Raw genomic sequence first — 22110 nt, 5'->3', positions numbered from 1 at the left:
AAAAACACAGGTCATTTATTTGTTCGTTACCCTCAATCAATGATGCTGTTGGCCAATTTGTATCCGAAAGTTTCATCGACATTTATGAAGCTCTTGCAAGCAGACGGACGACGAGAATCTGTCCGAGTTGAGAACGAACGACCGAACGAACGAACGAACTCCTTTTAATTTCGTATTTCACATGAAACTCATTTTCGTCTCATAACAAAATTGCCGCTAAGCTTCGTCGTCTGTTCATTCCGTCTATATTCTCGTATAACAAAGGATGAGATGAGAAAAATGGCATTCCAGACACCACCAATCATGATTATTATTGGCTTTATCGCATAGAATCGGCGGCGGCAGCCGTCATAAGGAACGCATTTCTTTACGCATTTTCAAAAGTCATAAAGCAGCATAATATCGGTGGTCATAAATGCGTGTTAAAGTCGGACAACACAGAAATTTTGTGAGATGTCAACCATTAAAAGCGAGAAAGCCGATTCAAGGCGATTCAGGCCGATCGTTCTCACAGATCTTCTCCTCTCACACACAATATAACCCGCGAGATCCCATAAAAAAAAACCAAACACCCCCCTCGAGTCTCTACTATTTTGTAAAAATTTATTTATGAAACACATTAAAAGTGTCAACACGGCTTGCACATGAGATATGTTTGGCAAGTTGCCTCCACTGTCAAAGCCGATGTTAAAATGTTCAAAGCCGAAGCACAAACCTCCTCCCCTCCGATTTTTTCCAGGTCCCCGATCTCCGATCTCCAGTAGTCCCGAACCCAGGGCACCACTTCAGTTCTGATTATGAACGCCTCTGAATCGCCCCGACTGCTGCCGAACGAACGAACAGGGCTTAACAAAGTGATTCCAACAGAAAACCTACTACTTTTTTGTTCTGGTTGTTTCTGTTTTCCTTTTTTTTTCTCTTGGCTTAATATGCAAATCCCTTGTGGGATCGTCGGTAAAACCACAGAGCACAGAGGACCGAGCGCCAACATTGAGCGGTGTTCAATGGCAGGACACGAACACGAACGCGAACATGGACTCGGAATCGATTCCAAATTTGGAATAGGAATCGGAATTGGACCCAAATCTCAGTGAAGGGGTCTGCAAATGGAACTGGGTTTTGGCGATTGGGCGACAAATGCAGTATTTGTCAATAAGAAAAACCTCTTTTTCTTTTATGATTTAATATATATTTAAAAAAATATATATTTACCTAGGAGCTGAAGAAAAACTTTTTAGCCAGCTAAACGGAATCAAAGAAACCCAAATAGATGTCCCATATTGTTAAAGGGGCGTTTTGTTTTTACCTAATAAAATATATCTCTTATTCTACGAGTATAAACAAAATATTTTTAATAAAAACTAAGAGGTTGTATTACAAGCAGGTGAGAAACTAAAGTTACACTGGGCAAAAAATTTGACTATTTAAAGAAAAAAGCTGAATTTGGCTATTAGTCGAAGTGAAAGAAAGATCACTTTTTATCCCACTACACAGAAAAAAACTCTTGTGGTTTTTAAGGAGTCTTTTTAAATTTGTTTTTTTTTAACACTTATGCACCTTCTTAAAATGGATTTAACTTGTAAATGAACCACCTTTTTTTTCCCTGTGTAAGCTCTGGCGCTACTTGGGACCACGGCCCGACTGTCGCAGCCGATCAGACGTGATGTTTGGGTCGGTCTGCCCAGCAGGGGTCGTCTCTGGATGCTCTGAATGCTCTGGATGCTCCTCGACCTGATTCCTGCCTGCCTGCCTTCAGAATGGTCGTAATCCGGGGCTTAGACTGTGTTTTAAGTGGATAGGTCGGTTAGCCCTCAAGCGCAAACACGAAGCCGCATCAACATCATCGGTTGGGATGGAAAGTGTGATGTTGGGGCTACTGGATCTATGGGTCTTGTTTTTTTTGGTCTGTGTAGCATCTGCTCTTCTTGTACGCTTAATGAAATGGGAGCGTTTAGGTGGAAGGAATCGGGCATTTGGGATCTTCAAAGAAGTCTGGTTTGGGTTATTTATGAAAGTATTACTATATTGTGTTGATAACCATAAGACTTGTTCAATGTGATAATAAAATCGGTTTTATTAATTTCTAGCCCCTTTTCGTCAATTTATCGGGTGAAAAGTGAAAGGAAAGTATGCCAATTTACAAAAAGTATTCAACAAAAATTGTTAAATCTTTCATATATATTTATGGAAATGAATCTTAAATCTGTATTTTTTTTTAAAACATTCACCATCTGTCATTCATTATTATTTTCTGACTTTTATCTTTGGAAAATTTGGGGGAAAAAACTGATAAATTGATAATTGTTAAACAACTATATTCTTGCCAAATATTTTTCCCTGCAGTCGAGAATTTCTTGAGCTTTTTCTTATCCTCCAAAAGATCATCCAAGGGACACTAGCAATGTGGGGCTGGCTGGTTTTTATTTTTTGCTTATTTACTTATCGCTTTTGGGGCGTCACCAAGATGATGTCCAAACTGCGACTTTAAGTGCGGACCAGACCAGACCAGGCCAGGCACAGGCTATTCAAGCAGCCATCTCAACCACCATAGGCTTGGCCATGGCATTTTTGGGCCAAAAGAGCCAGAAGAGCCTCTACCGAAAGTACGCCGAACTGCTGATCTCGAGAGTAAACCACAAAAGCCATTCTTGTTTGTTGCCGGGAGCAAAATCAACGATTGATTGAAGGAAAGGAACGGAATACGGAATGGAATGGAAAGGCGAGGCGAGGCGAGGAGGAAAGACTTGAAAAACTAAGGCTACAAAAAAATTGATGATAAAAAACAAATCCAAAACTCAAACCAAAACCGAGGCGGCGGCTTTGTTCATCTGCTACAAGCATCGCATTTAATGAGATTTATATCAGTTTTTAATAGCTTTGTGACTCTATTGTGCTCGGCTTGGCCGTATCGAAAGAAAATCTGGAGTCATCTTGTCGGGGCGATGCGATGCGATACGATAGAGATATACAAATTAGTTTGCCGAGACGACGACATTGTCGAAATAATGGCCTAAAAGTGACCGGTATGAGGAAGTCGTCGAAAAAAGCTATCTATCTATCTAACCATTTATAATGCTTACGTCTTTTTTGGGGCCATGGACCACCGACTTCCTGAAGTTCGTTGTATACATATATGTATACAAGGTATTATATGGAAAGTATAGATCTAAGAAAAAATAGAAAAATCTAGATATAGGGATAAATATCTATTAAAAAAAAATATATATATTAAGGGAGAAAAAAAAAATATAAAAAAACACACAGAAAAGCAAGTGTTTAGCTATAGTCTAGTCTGTCTGGCCGATCACGATTTAACAACAAGTTTTGATGATTTGTGCCAACACCCCAACCCAACACAACGTCCGTCAAAATGTCAAATTCTTGGGCACACACATCAACAATTCGACACATTTCACACATCGATGCCAAAAAGCATATCTCTTAGCCCCGAAGTCAACGTTATTTGTATCTCTCAAATTGTGTTAATTTAAATCAAATGACAAAATATAATAAACGACCATAAAATTTAATCCGAGTCTTTTCTAAAAAGGTACGAAAAATGTGCCAAGTGCTGGGGCACACACAAAAAAAAAGATCGATCGATTGTCACATCGATTGAATGGAGTCGACTAATGTAGCCACTTTTATAATATGTTTTTAATGTAGATTAAGAACTAATATTCATGTAAATTAGTCAATGATAAACAAAAAGGAATAAAAAAAAATATTTCATATTTAAAATACATATGATATTAATATCAAAAGATAATTATATTTTGTGATACTTATTCCTTCATTTTATAATTTTCTTGATAAAATTTTTCTGAAAAACATTTAAAAAAAAAAAAAAATCTTTCCGGAAAACGGGACAAAATGTGTCAGATGTAGTAGAGTGTTTGACATAAAGCAAGCCTGCGCGTATGACACAAAAGCGAAAAATGAAAACCAATTAAACAAGCTAATCATTTTATTGTCATTAGCACCGGGGCAGCAGCAACAACACTTACAAAAAAAGAAAAGAAGAAGTCAAATTTAAACGGCTTATTAGCAGTACCATTTAGGTGTTATCGTCAGTTATGGCCACATTGTGTGTTTGTAAAGAGAAACCAATGCTCGTTGGGTGTATAAATTGTATGTATACCCTTAAAAAATAATAATAATAAAAAAGTGTCGCTAAAAAATTGAATTACTAAGTGATAGATTTTTACCTATTACTAAATACATTTTCTTAAATTGTCTTGTCTCTACAAAAAGTTAATTAGCCATTTCAATAAAGCAAACTTTAAGTTAATACCAGAAAAATACCAAAAGGTATCAGAGGTTCATAAGGCCATTAAAGTAGACAGATTATCTCCATAATTTTTATTTTCTGTCTTAAATCATACCCATTAAGCTGACAGAGTATTCCATATATCAACATGGCTTACAGAGATTTTTATTTATTTACTTATCGTGTGGGTTCAAGTCTTGGACAGTTAACAGTTTTAACTGTGCAAACATTGGGTCAACTCATTAACGGAATTATCAGCTTCGTACACGTATTATATTTGTGACAGCGCAGCGCATGTCAACCAGGCAAAAAATCAACAGGCATCAAATGTATAACGTGGAACTTGTCTGATAACAGCACACACTAGTATAGTATTGCATCATTCAAGTTTAAATTTGTACATTTAAAATGCTTGTAGTTTTTAAAGTGCACGCAGGGGTTCCCGCAGAAGTATTGATTGATTAATGAACTGGTGTTTCAACTGAATATTTCATGTGTCCGGTGCCTTTATTTTCCTTCTTTTGGTGGCTTTATCCTTGGCCAAAAGGGAAAATGTCCCGGTCTTGATCCTTCCGCCCCAGCACGACTATTGCTGCCCCGTTGACATTGTAATTGAATCAATAATAAAATCAAAATGTACGACGACGATGACAATGACACTTGGCTTTCGATTGCGATTTTTCGATTCCAATTCCGACTCGGTCGGTCTCCGAGTCTCCGTCTGGACACCAAAAAAAAACCCCTGTCTGAAGCCCCATGTCCGTGTTCGTTTCGCTGTCCGTGTCATCGTGTCATCATTTCAGCATTTCAGCACAAGGAACGGCAACGTCACCATCGCCGGCTCTTGAGAGCCGGACCCCCATTTCGAATTCCACTTCCACTGGGCATGGGGTGTAGGCATCGAACTTGGTTTACGATTCGGCCGGGTCAGATCTACTTCACATGTGTATATGTTTGTGCACAGAAAAAAACAATTGAGCATAATATATATATTTAATTGTATTTTAAATGAATACCAGTTAAAATCTAAAAAATACCACAAAGCTCAAATGATACCAAAAAAAATTCCAGATGAGTTTTCAATTCTTTTCGTGTTTAACCTAAGGTCTAGACTTTCTGCATTTAAAAACTTCATTTTAAGTTTGTTTCCAAAATCTTTTACTAAACTCTCAAGTATTGGTAGTATTTTCCCGAAATATTTGTAAAGTACCAGATATACTAAAATTTTATAAAGGAACATCAATCGTGTAAAGAAGCATACTTTCGGAACTTTAGGCGACACCTGTTTGTAGGCCATGGAAGTGTTGTCAATTAAATGATCTATGAAATCGAAACTAGTAAATTGCTAGAATTTTTTGTGATATGCTTGTTGTTTCCGCCGTGAACGTCAATGCTCAATCAATGACTTCGACTGGCTGTCTGACTGACTAGCAGACGACTTTCCTCGCCGAGTGCTGCATGCCCGTGTGTCTTTCCCTTTAGAATTTGTGTTATAATGTGTACGAGTACGAGAGTATATACATATTTCATTTTTGAACTGTCTCCCTGACAGCCCACGAACGTTTTGAGTGACGTACAAAACGATGTCGTGTTGTCGTGCCGCGGATTCGACTTGGCGTTACTTCGACCAGGTTGACTTTTTGTCGTTTCTCCTCCGCTTTTGGCATATGTATATGTATATATGTCGTATACTGTATAGTATAGTATAGTGTATATATATATTCTCAGTCTCAATGGTGACTTTGACTTGAATGCGCCAACCGAGCGATTTCTCGAGTGGGACGTCAAATCAGCTGAACTTTTCATTAAGGCCTTTTGAAATTCGGCATTAACCCTTTGGTGAACCGTTCCTGTCACCCTGTCTTTATAGCTGTTGTTGTTGTTGTTTTTGTGCCAGTGATCGGGAAACCCATTAGCAGTTGATCCATCGCTAACCGAGCCAAACTGAAGACGACGCTTGGCAAAAAGGAGAAAAAATAAGAAAGACTTGACTTTGTCAGCTTTTTGACAACCCCGCCCAAATCATGATATCCCTTGCTCTTTGTCAACTGCAATATGTCTTCTAATCATTAGTATTGCGAAATAAGTGGATTGAAACAGTCAGTACTGAATAAATTCCTCAGATTTACTATCTAATGGAATTGATTCAAGTATATTTTAATTAATATTTTTATTTTACCGCACACACTTTATATACTTAAAGCAAAAAGGATTAATTCTTAAAAGAATTATCCTGGAATTTTTAGGGATAAATTTCTTATTTGCCATTTGGTATTTGGTATTTTTTTGTGAGTTATGCATTTACATATTTTGTAATTAGTTACATTTGAGCATTATTTTGCATTCATTATTATTTTATCCCTGTACATATAGGGGAAATATGTCAAATAAAAACAAAATTAAAAATTTTTTTAATTTTTTTTTTTTTTTTTGGTTTTAAAACTGTTAGTCAACACTGAAAAGACGAGGACAGAGTCTGAAACTGGGACTGCAATTGGGGACCTGGCATTGGCCTGTGCGCATTTGGATTTTTTTTTTTTTTTTTTTTTTTTTTTTTTGAAAGGCAGCCGTCATGGCGGTGTCAGTAGTTTTGCCGGCCGGGCGAGCGACCAGGCCTCATACTGGCAGACAGTCAGTCAGCCAGTCAGTCAAGTCAGCGATTCACAAAGGAAACACTTGAGAAGTGAACATGTTAACGGGAGAAATAGTTCGTCGTTCATCGTTCGTCGTTGGTCGCCTCCTCCAATCCAAAACCGAGGCAGCAAAGGAGCCGGTGGAGTTTGGAGTATGGAGTATGGTGTGGTATGTGCCATATAATATATATATACATACATATATGCTATGGTGTATGGTGGTGCTTTTATAATGCTGCAGGTGAGGAGAAGAAGGTGCATTGTGTCGCCCAAACCCGAAACCCAAAAACACTTGCGAGAGTCACTCGAGAGCTGTCAATCCGAAGGCAGCAAAAAACGCCAGCGAATAAGGTAAATACAAATGGGCGGCAGACGGCAAAAGGCGAAAATAAAAAAAAACAAGCCGAAAAAGTCAAGGGTAGCGTCAAGTCGAGTGGAGTCCTCAGTCCCTCAGTTCTCAGTCCCCCCAATCTCAATTCGCAATTCGCAGTTCTCAGTTGCCCAGTTTTTCGATCTGAAGCTGGATCGCTGAATCGCTGGATCGGTGGAACGTTATTAGCTCTCGTACCAGTTTTCATCCAGGGGCGTTCCGCTCGGAGGGCATTAAATGATTATCTGGCTCTGTCATGCCACTGAGATCGGTCTCGAAAATTATGCGAATTTCATACTTTAGGGGGCATGTTCTCCTTGTTTCTGTCTGGTCTGTCTCTTGTGTTTATGTTTACTTCGCGTCCTCTTCTGTCTTCTGTTTTCAGTTTTCTGTGTGTGTCCTATGTCCTTTTGCGTTTACGTTTCGACTTCTTTATCTGATATCGATATTATTACTGCTCGAAATGTAACCGAACCGATTTGATTAAGAGAACCCCATATTCCATATTCCTCAGCAGGTGTAAACGAAGAACCGTCATCGTTATTTCGATTGCACTGTTCGATGTTCGATTGGGGGAGAGTTCACTGTAGACCCTCCGACCCCAAGACATTCATTCAAAATGGCCAAGAAAAATGGTCTCAACATTTACGATTGATGAGCTTATGATCTTCTCAGCTTATCAATCGTAAATTTCAATATCGCTTTCCTTGGTCATTTTCGCATATCGGGATTTATGGCGTCTTACTGAGACCTACACTTTAAGAAAAACATTTCAAAGATTTATTATACCAATAAAACATCTATAAATTATTTTAGAATTTTGGGTTTCTTTTTAGATTTCTATGTCAAAACGGGTTTTCTGCAGTTTGATCTAGCCGTTTTTTAGTTTCAATACTTTACAGTAATAAATACTTGATTTCTTGCTTTAAATTCATAAAGAATTCGCGTAGTTTTGACAAGTGCACTCGATAACGTTGGCCGACGGGTTCGTATATAAAGTACGACTCTTAGATTCGGGGAACTGTTTATAGATTTGCATACAAAGATGGCTGTGTATGGTTGGTTGGATGGCAAAAGGCGGAAATATCCGGGCGAGAGGAGTGATTGGCTCCTTCCCAAAACGAATGGCAGCTGAAAGGTTTGTTGTGCTTTCCTAGGGAGCAGGCAGCAGGCAGCTGCTGCACATGAGCGAACTCTTCTTTTTTATCGGACTAGAGATCGTGGCAACCAGGCAACCAGGCAAAGGCACTAGCGGCAGTATCAAAACGAAAAGCCCTGCAGTGTCCGGCGATAGGATGCGCAAAATAAGATGGCAACAAATTGCAATGGGTGTCTGTAATCGTCATATTGGGTAATATTCGCTCGTAAAAGTATCACCGACCATGTTTTCCACAATGAGAGAGCCTTCGCCGCCTTCTTCGCGGTTGTTCTTCGCGGGTAAAAGTGAAGACGCCACAACGAACGGCAATATAATAAGAACAAGAACAGAGGGCTGTGAACCGAAAACAGCAGGATGCAGGATCTCATACCATTCCGTTCTCCTCTCCAAACTCCAAGCTCGAAACTCCAAAAGGGAGACCTCATACGGTGAGACTGAAACGCAAAATCAGTCGCAATCCCAGGGCTCACCTGCCTGCCAGATCGATGCTGTGCATTTCCATTTGCATTGCCACATCCAGCACTCGGAATCCAAGCCCCCACTCTCCACGGAACTCTAATCCATTCAGATCCCGACGCATCAACCTTGTCGTCTATCTCGACACCTAGGCCCAGGTAAAATATTCGCCGTTTTTTGGGGCATTCAACTTTGATTCTAAGCTTCCTTGACAATCGAAGTTGCTTATAAGGTTGTCATTTCAGAAGTTTATCACCGGAAGTTAACGGCGACTTCTTGGAACTGGCAAATTTCGACTGGTTGGTCAACACAGTTTATAGGGTTGTGTCATAAGTAGAGCTTGCAAAAATATCAACAGTTTGCTATTTTTCGATATTTAACTTGTGTTTTTCTTCAAAATATCGATATTATCGAATCGATATTGGTATCGAAAATATCGATAATGTTAAAGCTAAAGAGTTTCTATCACGCTTAGAAACAATGTTAAAAAAAACTTCATGTTTTTTCTAAGTCAAAACGATCCTTAATTCCTCATATTTGACACAAACTATTAGGATCTTCTCTAGTAGTAAAAGACTGCAATCCATTTAAATGCGCAAATTCTCAAGTTAATATACTTGTCCTCAGTTAACTTGTTCTAAAGCACGTGTGAAAGATATTAATACGATTATCTATACACATTGCGACTGGTTTTTATTTCTTTTATGCAGCATTAAATTTATTGTCCTTTGTATTCGCATGGTTCCCCATTGCCGGCTAGCAAACCTAGCAAAGATGAGAGCAAGAAGCCGATGTCCCTGTTCCAAAAGCAAAACCAAAACCAAGTCCAAGTGCAGTGTTGTCCATCTGCATTCGCAATTCCCATGGCCTTTACCTTTCCCGCTCCTGCTGACAGGTTGGCTTATTGAGCCTGAGACAAGATAAGTGCTTTTGTCTCTGCCCCCCTTCGCTCCTTTTGATGCCTGCTGATCTACGGCTCTGCACATTCGCATCATATGTGTACATCCACAACCACATCACACAATCACATCCAAGGAAATGGCGGGTTCAGTTCTTTAACTCGCACATTTTATGATGGATCCCGAGATTGCCATACTTTCTGATTGAATTGGATGGGTTAGGCTCTGTACTCTACACACAACATACCTCCTCTATATGGTAGGTGTCTCGTCTAACTGTTTGATTTCGCGTTTGCCATTGTTTTTCCTGCTCGTTTTTTTTTATAATCCCCATTTTTGTTGGCATTTTTTTTTTTTTTGGCATTATCAAGCCGCAGTCATGATGGACCCATCGCATCACATTGCTTCGCCATTGTGCAACGGCAGCGGTAACTGGTTTTTCGTCCAACCATCCAACCAACCAACCAACCATCCGTCCATCTGTACAGCCGCCCAGGCCATCCATCCATCCATCCACCCGTCCATCCATCCATCCATCCATCCATCTGAGCATCGGTAAAGGTAAAGTCCAGCCTTCCCCTTCGCTTTATCTTTTAGCGAGAATTGCCAATCATTCGCAGCCGCAATAAAATTACATGAGTAAAATGTGTCCGCGAGCATTCGTGGTACTTGATCGTTTTTTCAAGAGTGCGGTAATCGGTTTCAATTTCATCTTTATAGTGTTATGAAACCCAGGGTTCGCGCACAGCTTTTCAGCTTTTCAGTCGCCACCTTCTCAACAACGGTCGAGTCGGGCGAAAAAAAAAAGAAGAAAAGGAAGAGTGGTTGTGGTTCAGGTTCAGTTTTGTTTTGTTCACTTCGGTTCGGCGCTCGGTGGGTGGACACTGGACATTGGGTGGATTAGTAGTAGTAGTAGTAGTAGTAGTACCCATCCTTTAATCGGTACCATCTCGGCACACTGTACGCAATTCCTAATCACGTTGTGGGGATCCAATGGAATGCGATGAGTTAAAATTATTAAAAGATTATGTTGGAAAAAAATGATTCATATTAAGGACGTCTCTTGTTTCGAGATTCTGGATTTAAGCCAAAAGAGCTTTACGATAATATACTTAATTTTAAGTGTAATATTTTGTCAATATTTTGTATGACATCTTTATAATACAGACGTCTGATCCTTGCAAATATTACGATTTATAATACCTATAATTAATAATACCTGTAATAGAACGAAGTCTATTGCCAAAGTTTTGACCAGAATAAATAGTGTGGGAAGACACAGAAAAAAAAAAATAAATAAATAATAAAAAAAATATAAATAAAATGTCTACGATGACTAAAATAAATATTGTCAACTTGTCTTTATATTGAAAAGAAAAATGCAAACAAAGATTTCTAAAATGTTTTTTTTGTTTAATCGTTTTTGGCCACTTAAAACCTATCAAATTCTAATATCGTATTGAAAAATATTTACTGTACAAGATTTAAACTCTAATTTCTTTTGTTTAGTGTACTCCACCCGCTCCTCCACATTCGACTGACCATTTTTGCCGTCCATGCCGCTGGGCTCTGCTCTATTGCTCCTCCATTTATTTAAGATGGCTGGAGCTGGAGCTCTGTAGCTCCGGCAGTCGGGAGTTGGAAGTTGGAAGTTACGAAGTTGGGAGTCTAAAGTCTGGAGTAGAGAGCTCTGGGATCTCGGACTTGGACTTGGTTGGAGGAGAGTTGAGCCTGTAAAAAGCAATTCACTGTAATTGCTTTGTGACTTATGGCCCGACCCAACTTGCGCGTTCATCGCTTTACCGATTGCTAGTCGGCAGGTAGCTGCCGACTCCACTCAAAGAAGGCACCTCCTCCTCTCCACCTTCCACCTTCATTTCCACATCCACATCCACATCCACCTTCACCGAAACTCCTCGTGTGTTGGTCGTCTCCTCTTGCAGATGATTCTGCGTAGCCTGGCAAAGTGGTGGTGGCGACTTGACCTTGTCATGCCATTAAATAAAATCAAACAGAAACTGAACTTGGTCCGAAGATGTTCCCATTGCCATTGCCAGTGTGTCCGCCCTCTCCTTCCGGCGACCCTTTTGGTTACCAGGAGGTAACGCCCTCTTCTCGGGGAAACGCTAATCCCACAGTTCCATCGTCTTCGTCGTCGTCGTCGTCTCCGTCTCTTTGGCACATAACGAGTTACTATATTTTGATGGATTTGCCCGTTCGAGGTGTAAATATTAAACAACGGCCAGTGCGAAAACGTACAGTATCCACCGACCGATGTCAAGAATGCACCTCCTCCACTATCCCCTAGCCCCCTCTTTTCGTCTCCGTACCTTGCTAACTGGTTACTGCCGCACTCGCACTCAGTTGGCAGTTGTTAAACTTGATGACTGATGCTCATTGAATCTAATGCCAGCGAAATCCGCCTCGAATCGCACTTCTTGGTGCTGAAAATTAGTTTATATTCTGCACTACAATCCTTACAATTGGATAATAAATTTTAAATATATTTTTCAATAGTTGAATGTTATATGTTTTAAATAAGGCTAATTGCCTATAAATTCAAGCAACTGATTGGAATTATTTAAAAAAGTCTGGACAGTTGAGAAGAAAAGATATGACTTCTTAAATATGTACCTTCAACTTTCTGTTAGATTTTTAAATTCGAGTGTAAGATCAAAATTTTCCAGCTGATTAATATCTACACCATTTGTTAAAGGTCTTTAAGTCCTGCGTATCGAATACCTTAAAGATATACCTTCTTGATCAGCATAAAAACAGCTAAAGTGTCCGCTTTTTATGTCCATGTGATGGCGTCGTTCGTTGAGTTTGTTTAAAAGTCTGGCCACGCCCCCCATTCGGATGGTCCGATCGTTCCTATGACAGCCGTATATTATATATGTATAATTAAGAAATCGGCCCTTTTTCTGTCGCTGTCTCGCTTCTTCTTCTCAAGCGACACTGGACAATGGGCAAAATAAGCGGTTTAATGGAAGAAAATACCAATTTATTTTTGGTTTTTTTTTAAAAAGATATTGAATTTTTGAATTTATTGATATTTTAAAAACAATATTGAAAGACAGTTAAGAAGATTAGTGGATAATATAGTTGGTGAAGTCTTTTAAATGGAAAGTAAAGAACCTGTGTTATTATTTCGATACCAATTTCGAAACGAAATCGGAATTGAAATGAAAACCCTGCCTAATCAACATATCAGCGCATATCTCTTGTACCACGCGGTGTGCCAATTGCCACAAGATAATGGCGCAAAGTGCCCGCCACGGGATGAAGAATATCGATTGGAATATATTGGCAATACAGAACAAAAAAAAGGGGAAAATATCGGGATGCAAAAGGAACAAAAAAAAAAACAAAAAATACAAAAAAACCCACTGCGGATCACGGGCCAAAGTTGGGATCAGCTAATACGCTTTGCTTGGACTCGGCTTGTCATTAGCTCACAGCTGCCAGCGTGAGTTCAATTACAGGCTGGGTCCAGACCTCGAAAGCCGAGTCGTCGTCGGAGTGGTGGACTGGTTGTGCAGGTCGGCAGGAAATCGCATGCCATTACAAATTGTCCACATCAATAAATGGAGGCGAACGAGTGTGCACAGTGGGGAAAGCTATGTCTATAGTAGGGGTCAAAATGTCCACAAATTGTATTTTACGTTCGCCTAAAAAATTCGATATCAATGGAGTCCCAATATCGGGCTATTTTTATGTGAAAAAGTTTTTTTTTTAGGATCCGAATGATTAGAAATTCTTTTTACAAAACCAAAAACTAGATTTTGCTTAGGCCTTTCAAAAAAATAATAAAAAGTAACTGGAAACGAGTACACTTTAAATCCAAAGACTTTATATTACTTATCACAATAACTTATTTTTATATATTGCCCCACTGTGCTCTGGTACTTGCATTTTAAACCAATGTCACTGGGTTCTCACTAAGCCAAAGTTGTCAACAAAAGATTGAAAAGAATTTGTTTCACTGTAGATACCTGATGTATTGCTTGAGTTACTACGGCTATAATAAATAAAACAAAGGCCATTTAATATTCGTTAAACAATTCAAAATATTAGACATAAGAAAAGTGTAAAAACTAAAACTTAAAAATCCCCATGCTTAGCATACTTGTCATAACAAGTAATTAAAATCAATTGGGCCAATATTTCAATGGGCTGACATTTTGTTTTGTTTCTTTTTGGGATTATCTCGTCTTAATATTTCGGAAAGCCTATACTTAAGTCACTTTCTTAATGGCCCCTCCTCCCTCCCCCTTCGCTAATTTCTCCCAGTGCAGACCTTGCCCCGAGGGAGTACTTCGTCGACTTGAGGAAAGGAAAAAGGTCGGGGCAATCGAAAATCTTTGAATGCCGGCCGCCAGCCCATGGCATTCATCAGTGTGGCTCGTTAACAGCGAGAGTCTCCACTTTGTTCCCGAAGTTCCGAACTTATCTTTGATTTGCCATATGCACGGCAAACAAAATTGTATGGGTATCAAAATGTAACAACCGACAAATACCGATAAAAAAAAATTTTAGATGACGGATCCAGGATTTGAATGAGGACGGTTTTCTGAACCATGTTGTTGTTGCATATTTTTTTAATACCATTTCACTTTTTACACTTGGACACGCGCCTGATATCATCTTGTTCAAAAAAGTAGCCTATCAGAAAATTATTATGAAACATTATAAAGAATCGTAACGAAGCTGCACCCTATGGTATGCTTGATTTCGTTCCTAAATAATAAACAATTCTCTATAAATATGATGTTTAAATAAAAAAAAACTAAAATGGATCTAAAAAGGTTACTACACAGATAATTCATTCGATTTAAATAATAATATCAGGGCCAACAATATGATGAGTGTGTGTGAAAAAAAGCTTACTTTTACGGCATTTGCGTTCATGGAAACTGTTTGGCATGCGTGTTAATTTGAATATAAAAGCATATTAAAAACGCGCTGCAAGTTGAGACCATAATTTCTCAAGCTTCTCAAATGCATGATTAAATCATTGCGCGGCAGCCAGATTTTCCCAGAGAATTGTCAACTGTGGAGCCGTCGAGTTGTGTGGAGTTTGGAGTTTAGAGCTTAGAGTTTGGAGCTTGGAGTTTGGAAATTTCAGTTGCACATGGGAGACAGTGGAAGCGACGGCGGCGGCGGGACAATGATTTTTTTGAGAGCAATTAAACGCCGACGACGAGCACAGCCCGCCGAGGTTTACTATGTGAAAAGAAGCCATTAAGGTCGCGCATGTCACAAATTAGCCGAAATTAAAAACATTTAATCTTTCGTGCCCAGGCAAAGTGAAGACGACAGAAGATCGAGACGCAGCCGACATCAGTCGAGAAAAACCCACAAAAGCTACAAAGCACAACAACAACTCGGCAGAATAGAGACAAAGCAGCAGCCAGCCGACAAACAAAAGCACACCGCCCGCCACACAAATAGATCCGCATTTACAAGATCTATAAAAGGCAGCAAGAGCATATTATGATATTATTTTATATTTCAAATATATATTCTTTTTATTTTTGTTGAAAATGATTTTTGTTGTTTAGGATTGTTAATCCCCCCTTTTAAATTTAGATTCTGTATCAAAAAGTTAATATATAAAAAAAATGTTTTTTTTTTCTTTTTATAACGCTAAAAATACAAGAAATATGTAATAATTAATTCGCTAGTCAGAATATTTGATTTATTTTATATTATTTAATATTTTTACGCATAATTATACTGATTTGTTCCGCTTTTATGTACTCCCATCCGGAATACCTAACAAAGTGACAACTTGTGTGCTTTTTGGCCACTCACGCCACTCAGTTGCTACAAATAGATTGACTTTTACGAGGGACTGAGCAGAGATAGAGGAGAGAGAAGCCCTGGCGAGATAAGTTAAGGCCGTCGTGTAGATATTCCCAAGTATTTTGTTGGATCACTGCTCAGATGGCGACGATATCAATGCCAGACGACAGACAAGCCACCTAGCCACCTGATGGTAATTGAATTGCGAACAGTTCCCCTTCGTTCGTCTCGCCAAAAAGAAAAGGAAACAAAGGTGCCAGCAGAACACGATGCAATGTGGATCTTAATCAAAGAAAAGCAAAGCCTTCTTCTTGATTTCGATGTCAATTCCATGTACAGAAACTAATCGCCAAAGTCTCATTTCCGACATGAATGCCTCGCTGAATACCGAATACCGAAAGAGGTATATATAATTGCTGGCTAATAAATACAACCGGTACATGCATAGATTAGTTGCAATGTATGTATGCATATTTCCGATCCTATAAAGAAGGGCTTTTATTGTATTCGTGTAGAAAACGCACCTACCCTATAAGGTGTGTACTCCATATAGTACTCTTTAATTCAAAAAAGAACTCTAAATGTAAATGCTAATAATCGGTCACGAATTTATAAACGCACACGACGCAATGTCCACTTGTATAAATATTTCTTTCATTTCGAAAATCAGAAAAATCCAAATGTTCCATTGTCTAAGCGTTTCGATCACTGTGGTGGCAAGCCAATCTCTCGAGGCCGTGAAAGATCTCTGAGATCTGAGATCTCTGACCAGCCAGTCAGTCGGCAAGGTCGACCATTATTAATACACATTGGGCTGTGTAATGGCTTAATCGAAAAGCGGGAAAGGAAAATAAGAAAAAAAGATCGATTAGACCGCAAATTATGATCAAGTTTTTTTTCATTTATAGGATTTTCTATAAAAACGTATTAGTTTTATATATTATTATTTCTATTATATTTATAGAGTGCTGTAGATTGCAAAAGGATTTGCATATTTGTAAAGAAAATCCATCATATTTTTTTCCTTAATCTTTATTTAAAAGATTTTTAATTGGTTTACAAAAGTAATAAATTTAAGATATTGTTCCCAGCTAAGAAACAGACATTTAAAAGTCTCCATCCGTTGGATAAATCATAATCTGACTGATTTCGCATCATTCCTGCATTCTTCCGGTAATAACACAAATATTTTGCCACTTCGTCGCGTATGTTTGTTTATATATGTATATGTATGTACATATGGTTTGTTCTTTTGGGCGCCGCAATGCAATCCAACAATGCCCTTTAATCGGGCTTATTTCTGAGTTCGTTATGGTAATGAAAATTGGACAATAAGTGGCCGTACGGTCGAATACAAAACTGAAAACAACAACCAAGAGAAGATGCCGAAAACAACTTGGATGGTGGAAAATTCAATTTGGTACCCAGCAGCACCAGAAGGAGCCAAAAAACAAAAATATATATAGGCATATATATATCAAAAATAAAGTAAGAAAACACTGCTGCAAAAGCGAGTGCAATAAATTGTTACATTCGCGGCACGACGCGCACCTGACACATAAGCTCCAAGTTGTCGTCTTCATCTGCGCCTTTTGCCGCCGTTCCCCAAAAGAGAACTCGACCTGGCGGAGGAGAGTTCGAGATATATATATGTGTATATACTACGATATCCCAGAGATCCCGAGACCCAAGAGACCCAAGACCGAAGACCCAAGAGAACCGAGACCCAAAGCGATTACGATCTGGCCAAAACTGTTGCCAAGTCGATCGAGCACTTCGAGCGGAAGATTGAACATCTGGTGGCTTGCTGTGAGGTAGCGGAGGTGGCGGCCCATTGGATCACAGTGGTCTGTTTTTTCGGCTCTGAAAAGGTGTGATAAACAACGAGTGTATTGACAATTCTTGGAAGCCTTTTTAAAGATAGTTTTGGTGAATATATTTTTATTTACAATGAAACTACGATCTCCTATCTTAAATGGGAAATAAAAATAAAGTAATATAGTTTACCATATTTTTGGTCTAAAAGTCTGTCTTATATTTAATTTAACAACAAATTTGTAGTGACGATTTTTTTAACCGTGGGTTAAAATAACAACCTATTAAATATGTTTTTTATCACCGCATAATATTTCCGAATGGTAACTTATTGATCTCAGATTGGTAAAATACCGACTCGGAACCACTGTTCGTTTGGCGGTGGCTGCTCTGCAATTATACGCCATGGCTGGCGGGGGTGGTGGAATAAGATGGAATGGGATGAGATGAGATGGTCAACGGATTCAGCGGATTATACGAGCCGGCGCTGGGCAGCAACAATTACGATGACGAGGTCGGACTGGGATATGGATGGTGGATATATGGATATGTGGATGTGCGAACAATGTCCCATGTCCTCCATTATTGCATCTGCACATTCGTGTTTTTTTTTTGCTGTTGCCGCTGCCGATGCCTTTGCAATCTTATTTTATGCCACCGCGGGCATACATACATCGTGTTTTTCAAGAGGGAGGGCAGCGCAAATCGGTCTAAATTATTACTCCACTGTAGAGTAAAGTGACTGAGATCGCCAGATCTACATATATCGGCTTAACTTGCCATTTTGTGCTAGATTTTAACTGGACTTCACGTCGGTTCTAATGTGCTAATTAATAGATCGTAATGGTGGGGGAAACACAGCAACTAAAGATCTGATCGACTGACTGATAACAGCGACACTTAAAATAAAGCCATTTAATTGCGGATAAATTTAGAAATAATATTTTAGGATATCTATTTGTAATGTTAAATAAGTAAGAAATAGAATATCTTCCATGACATAAATTGAGAACATTTATAATTGCATTTTGAGAAAATATGTTCTTGAAATCCTTATTTATCTATTGCTTTTTATTATTTTCTGTGAGTAAGAGAAGGTTGAGGTTTTTGAGGTTGGATTTTTTGGTTGAAACAATTATTATTTGGATCAATTCTAAATTTTGCGATCGAAATAATCCATCGGTTAGAATAAAAAATATGTTATTTGTCGTAAAAATGTAAATAATTTTTTTTACCGCTAATTTTGCTTGTGATATAATGAAATTGGCTTTCAAATATTCAAGTTAACCAAGAATGGAAAGTGTAGCTTATTGACACTCGGTTGTTGCACTGTAGGCAAGTGTCGGAGGGTCTTTAGCACTGTTTACCTTGCGGTCGGATTGGATGGGGCCTTCGGAGCTGGAGGCATTGAGGCATTGGCCGCCGTCACAGCTCTCCACTCTCCACTTTCCACTCTTAACTCTCAACTGGCGCCCAACGTGGTGGACGCCTGAGCGACAATCTTTGCCGTCAGCCAACCATGATGATTCCAGGTGTTGGCTACATTTCCAGCCTGTCATTTGGTCTTTGTCTCTGTGGACACCTTTCCCATAAAGCACACTTGAGGAAAATATTGTTTCAAATTGATACCTCTTAGGAAGAAGAGTATTCTACCGATGCGAAGAATTAAGTTTAAAATTTTGCAAAATGGAATTTAAAGAAATTGAGTTGCCTTTCAAAGGTTTCCTTCAAAAGAATGAAGTGTTATTTAATCCTTGCAAAAGGGCTTGTTTATTTTAAATTGTATTTTCCAACCTATTTGAATTATGTATTATGGTTTGCATTAGAGCTTGAATAAATATCGATAGTTTGTTATTTCTCGATACTTAAGTTGTGTTTTTTTCCCTTCAAAACATCGATGTTACTGAATCGATAATGTCAAAATATCGAAAATGTCGATAAATTTTAAACTCTGGTTTGCATACCACAAATTCAATACAAATTGTGATAATCGGACAAAATAGTCCTACAAATTATTTATTTAAATTTAAATTTCAAACGAAATGGCCAAATGTTTCTTACTCAACTGCAGTTGCAGTGAAAAGATGCGAAATGTGTGGAAGGGGGTTTCGGGCCTCCCCTCCTCTACGTAGTCGTAAGTTGTAAATAAAGTAAGGAAAAGTCAACTGCCGTTCTATTGCTAATTATAAGCATGGTGTAAATTTACAATGCTTGTGTTTACAGCTCACGAACAACCGATTATATATGACTATATAGTTATGGCCTCCGCTGTGACTCGTCATATGTATATATCTATATCGTATATATGTGTATATATATATCGTGTATACCCATATTTGACAAAGGTTGAGATAAACAAGAAGACAAAAGGCAAATGTCGGAACTGTTCTGTTGTCAGGTATTATATTATTCCCACTCACACTGATTCAAACTCTAGCTCATTTTCATTCACTTGCTACCGTTCTGAATTCCTTGTGTCTTCATTTGTCATTTTTTGTTTTTTCAAATGGAAGAACCGAACCCCAGATATCATTTATTGTTCATCACTTCTGCGAATAGGAAATCAATGTTTAGGCAAAACCTCCACCAAATACACAAACACACACAAATTATTACTATATGTATGCGCGGAACCGACCTTGAGATTGAATAAAAAAGAGAATTAATAAAACCAAAATGACCTGTTTAATTCATGAGAAAATCCAGATGGAAGATATGCTATTATGGATGGGAAAAAAGTGGCAAGTGCTCGGCTCGTTTGAGGGAAAATCAAGGCTGAATAAAAGAGCTTTGAAAAAAGCACTAGGAAACTAGAAAAGATGGGCGCATGAGGCTAAACTAAGGGGAAATTCTCGTTCATCGCCATTTAAAGAATTTGATTTCTGTTTTAGCTATGCTTTTGAGAATATAAAGAGAAAGGAATATTTTTAGTTTAGTTAGTGCTTAAGAATGTGAAGATCCCTTCACTTTTTTCTTAATACCAAAAAACATATAAAAATCAAATTAAATAATTTATTTTTGAGGATCCCACGCAACTAAAACTAATCAAGAAAATTTGTTATTAGAAATTAATGGTGATAGTTATAGTTACATTTACAAAAAACCATTCTTGTCTTTTATTTAAAATGTCATTCTCTATTAAATCACACAACAAGAAATGAATTATGTAAACACTATGCTAAATTGTTTACATTATGCCATACACTGAAGATCCTGATAATCAGGTTTACCGGCAACAACAAATGCAGTCTTACTTACAAATAGGCTAATTAAACCGCACTTGATCAAAATAAAGATACTGACAAGTTGACAGGAAACACGGAACCGGTACATACGAATGTGCATGTGCATATGTCTGTATGATCATAATATAGATGAAAGTGCAAGTTGTTTGGAAGCCTCATTAGTTAAAAACCACATTAAAATCATTACAAAATAAGAGGATATTGAGAATATCGTTTACAAGTTTTAGTTTTATTTATTCTAACTATCAACGTCTATATGGGGAAAAAACTTTTTTTTTTGGCCATAAAAAGTCACCTATAAGATTTGATCCAATATCCTTTTGGTTTATGGAAAACAGTTTTTAATCAGAACTTATTGAGCCTACAATCAAAAACCATAATTATGAGTGATTTAATTGCCCTATTGTAAATTGGTTTTTAACAAGTTACGTATACGAGATGTAGGCCCTACCCTTAAACTTGCATCAATCACCATTAAATAAAAGGAATATCAAAGGAATATTAAAAGAATTTGTATTTTTTATATCCAATAGATCGATTCTATAAGTAATTTCACGGAAACAAAACGATATCTTTCGAATCCCTCGATTTTAAATGTAAGATTTTTGCGAGAGGATAAAGGTTAGAGACAGTTTTTTGGGGTTTTCCCGTATTTTCCTTAGCTTATCTCACCTTTATATTATTATTTTCTTTTGCGTTGGTGTGCGTTGTTGTTGTCGGTGCGTTGTTGTTGGTGTTTTGGTTGCTGTTGTTGTTGATGCAGTTGCTTTAGTGCATTTGGTAGATGCTGTTTTAGTTGCTCACACACACACACACTAGCACATAGCACACACGCACACACATGCAACAACCCACGTGCGTGTGCACGAGAATTTTTTGTTTGTTTGGCTCGTTCTTTTTTATTTTTGTTGATAATTTTTTTTTATTTTTAGTTTTTATTTATAAATTTTGAATTTTTATTTATTAATTTCTTTTATATTGTTTTGTTCATATTGAAATTGGCTAAAATAAAGTGGACAGTTGGTATTTGATATTATTTAATAACCGGCACTGAGTTTTGGTATTGGTAATGGCTTCTTTTTTTTAAATAAAGGGTTTAAGGTTTAAGTTTTAAGGATAAGTTCTTGTTTTTTATCTATCTGTCTCTTTCACTCGTTTCTTTTTGCCGTGCGAAGAGGACGGACGACAGGCGGAGGTCGCAGTGCCGCCGCTTTTGAAAACGGTTATAAAATCGGGCGACAACGACGCGAAAATTGGCGCTGCTTTTTGGACGTCGTCGTTGGCGTCGTCGCTGCGACGACGATTTGGCGACTTTGCGACCCGATGTGTCGCCATTTTTCGCTGGCCAAAAACTTTTCCATGCACTTTGCACTCTCGTTCTCGCCTCTCGCACGCCCCGTCCCTCTCGCTCGCACGCCCCCTATGCACATGCAGTGTGCGGTGTGTGTGGCTATC

General features: G+C 38.3%; 1 protein-coding gene across 3 annotated transcripts in view; it reads right to left on the bottom strand.

Annotated features, from left to right (window-relative positions):
- The window catches only part of disco-r (disco-related basonuclin zinc finger protein), a 78706-nt gene that overhangs the window by 8709 nt on the left and 47887 nt on the right, over positions 1 to 22110 (bottom strand). For 2 of the 3 annotated variants that reach the window (XM_017143112.3, XM_070218546.1), the window contains exon 2: positions 21328 to 21657. The exons of the other annotated variant lie outside the window; for it this stretch is intronic. The gene's annotated coding sequence lies outside the window, so the exon portion shown is untranslated. The remainder of the gene's footprint in view (positions 1 to 21327; positions 21658 to 22110) is intronic. 3 annotated transcript variants of the gene reach the window in all.

Source organism: Drosophila takahashii, chromosome X (genome assembly GCF_030179915.1).
Source record: "Drosophila takahashii strain IR98-3 E-12201 chromosome X, DtakHiC1v2, whole genome shotgun sequence".
Classification (NCBI taxonomy): domain Eukaryota; kingdom Metazoa; phylum Arthropoda; class Insecta; order Diptera; family Drosophilidae; genus Drosophila; species Drosophila takahashii.
This window is presented reverse-complemented; position numbering and strand designations above follow the sequence as displayed.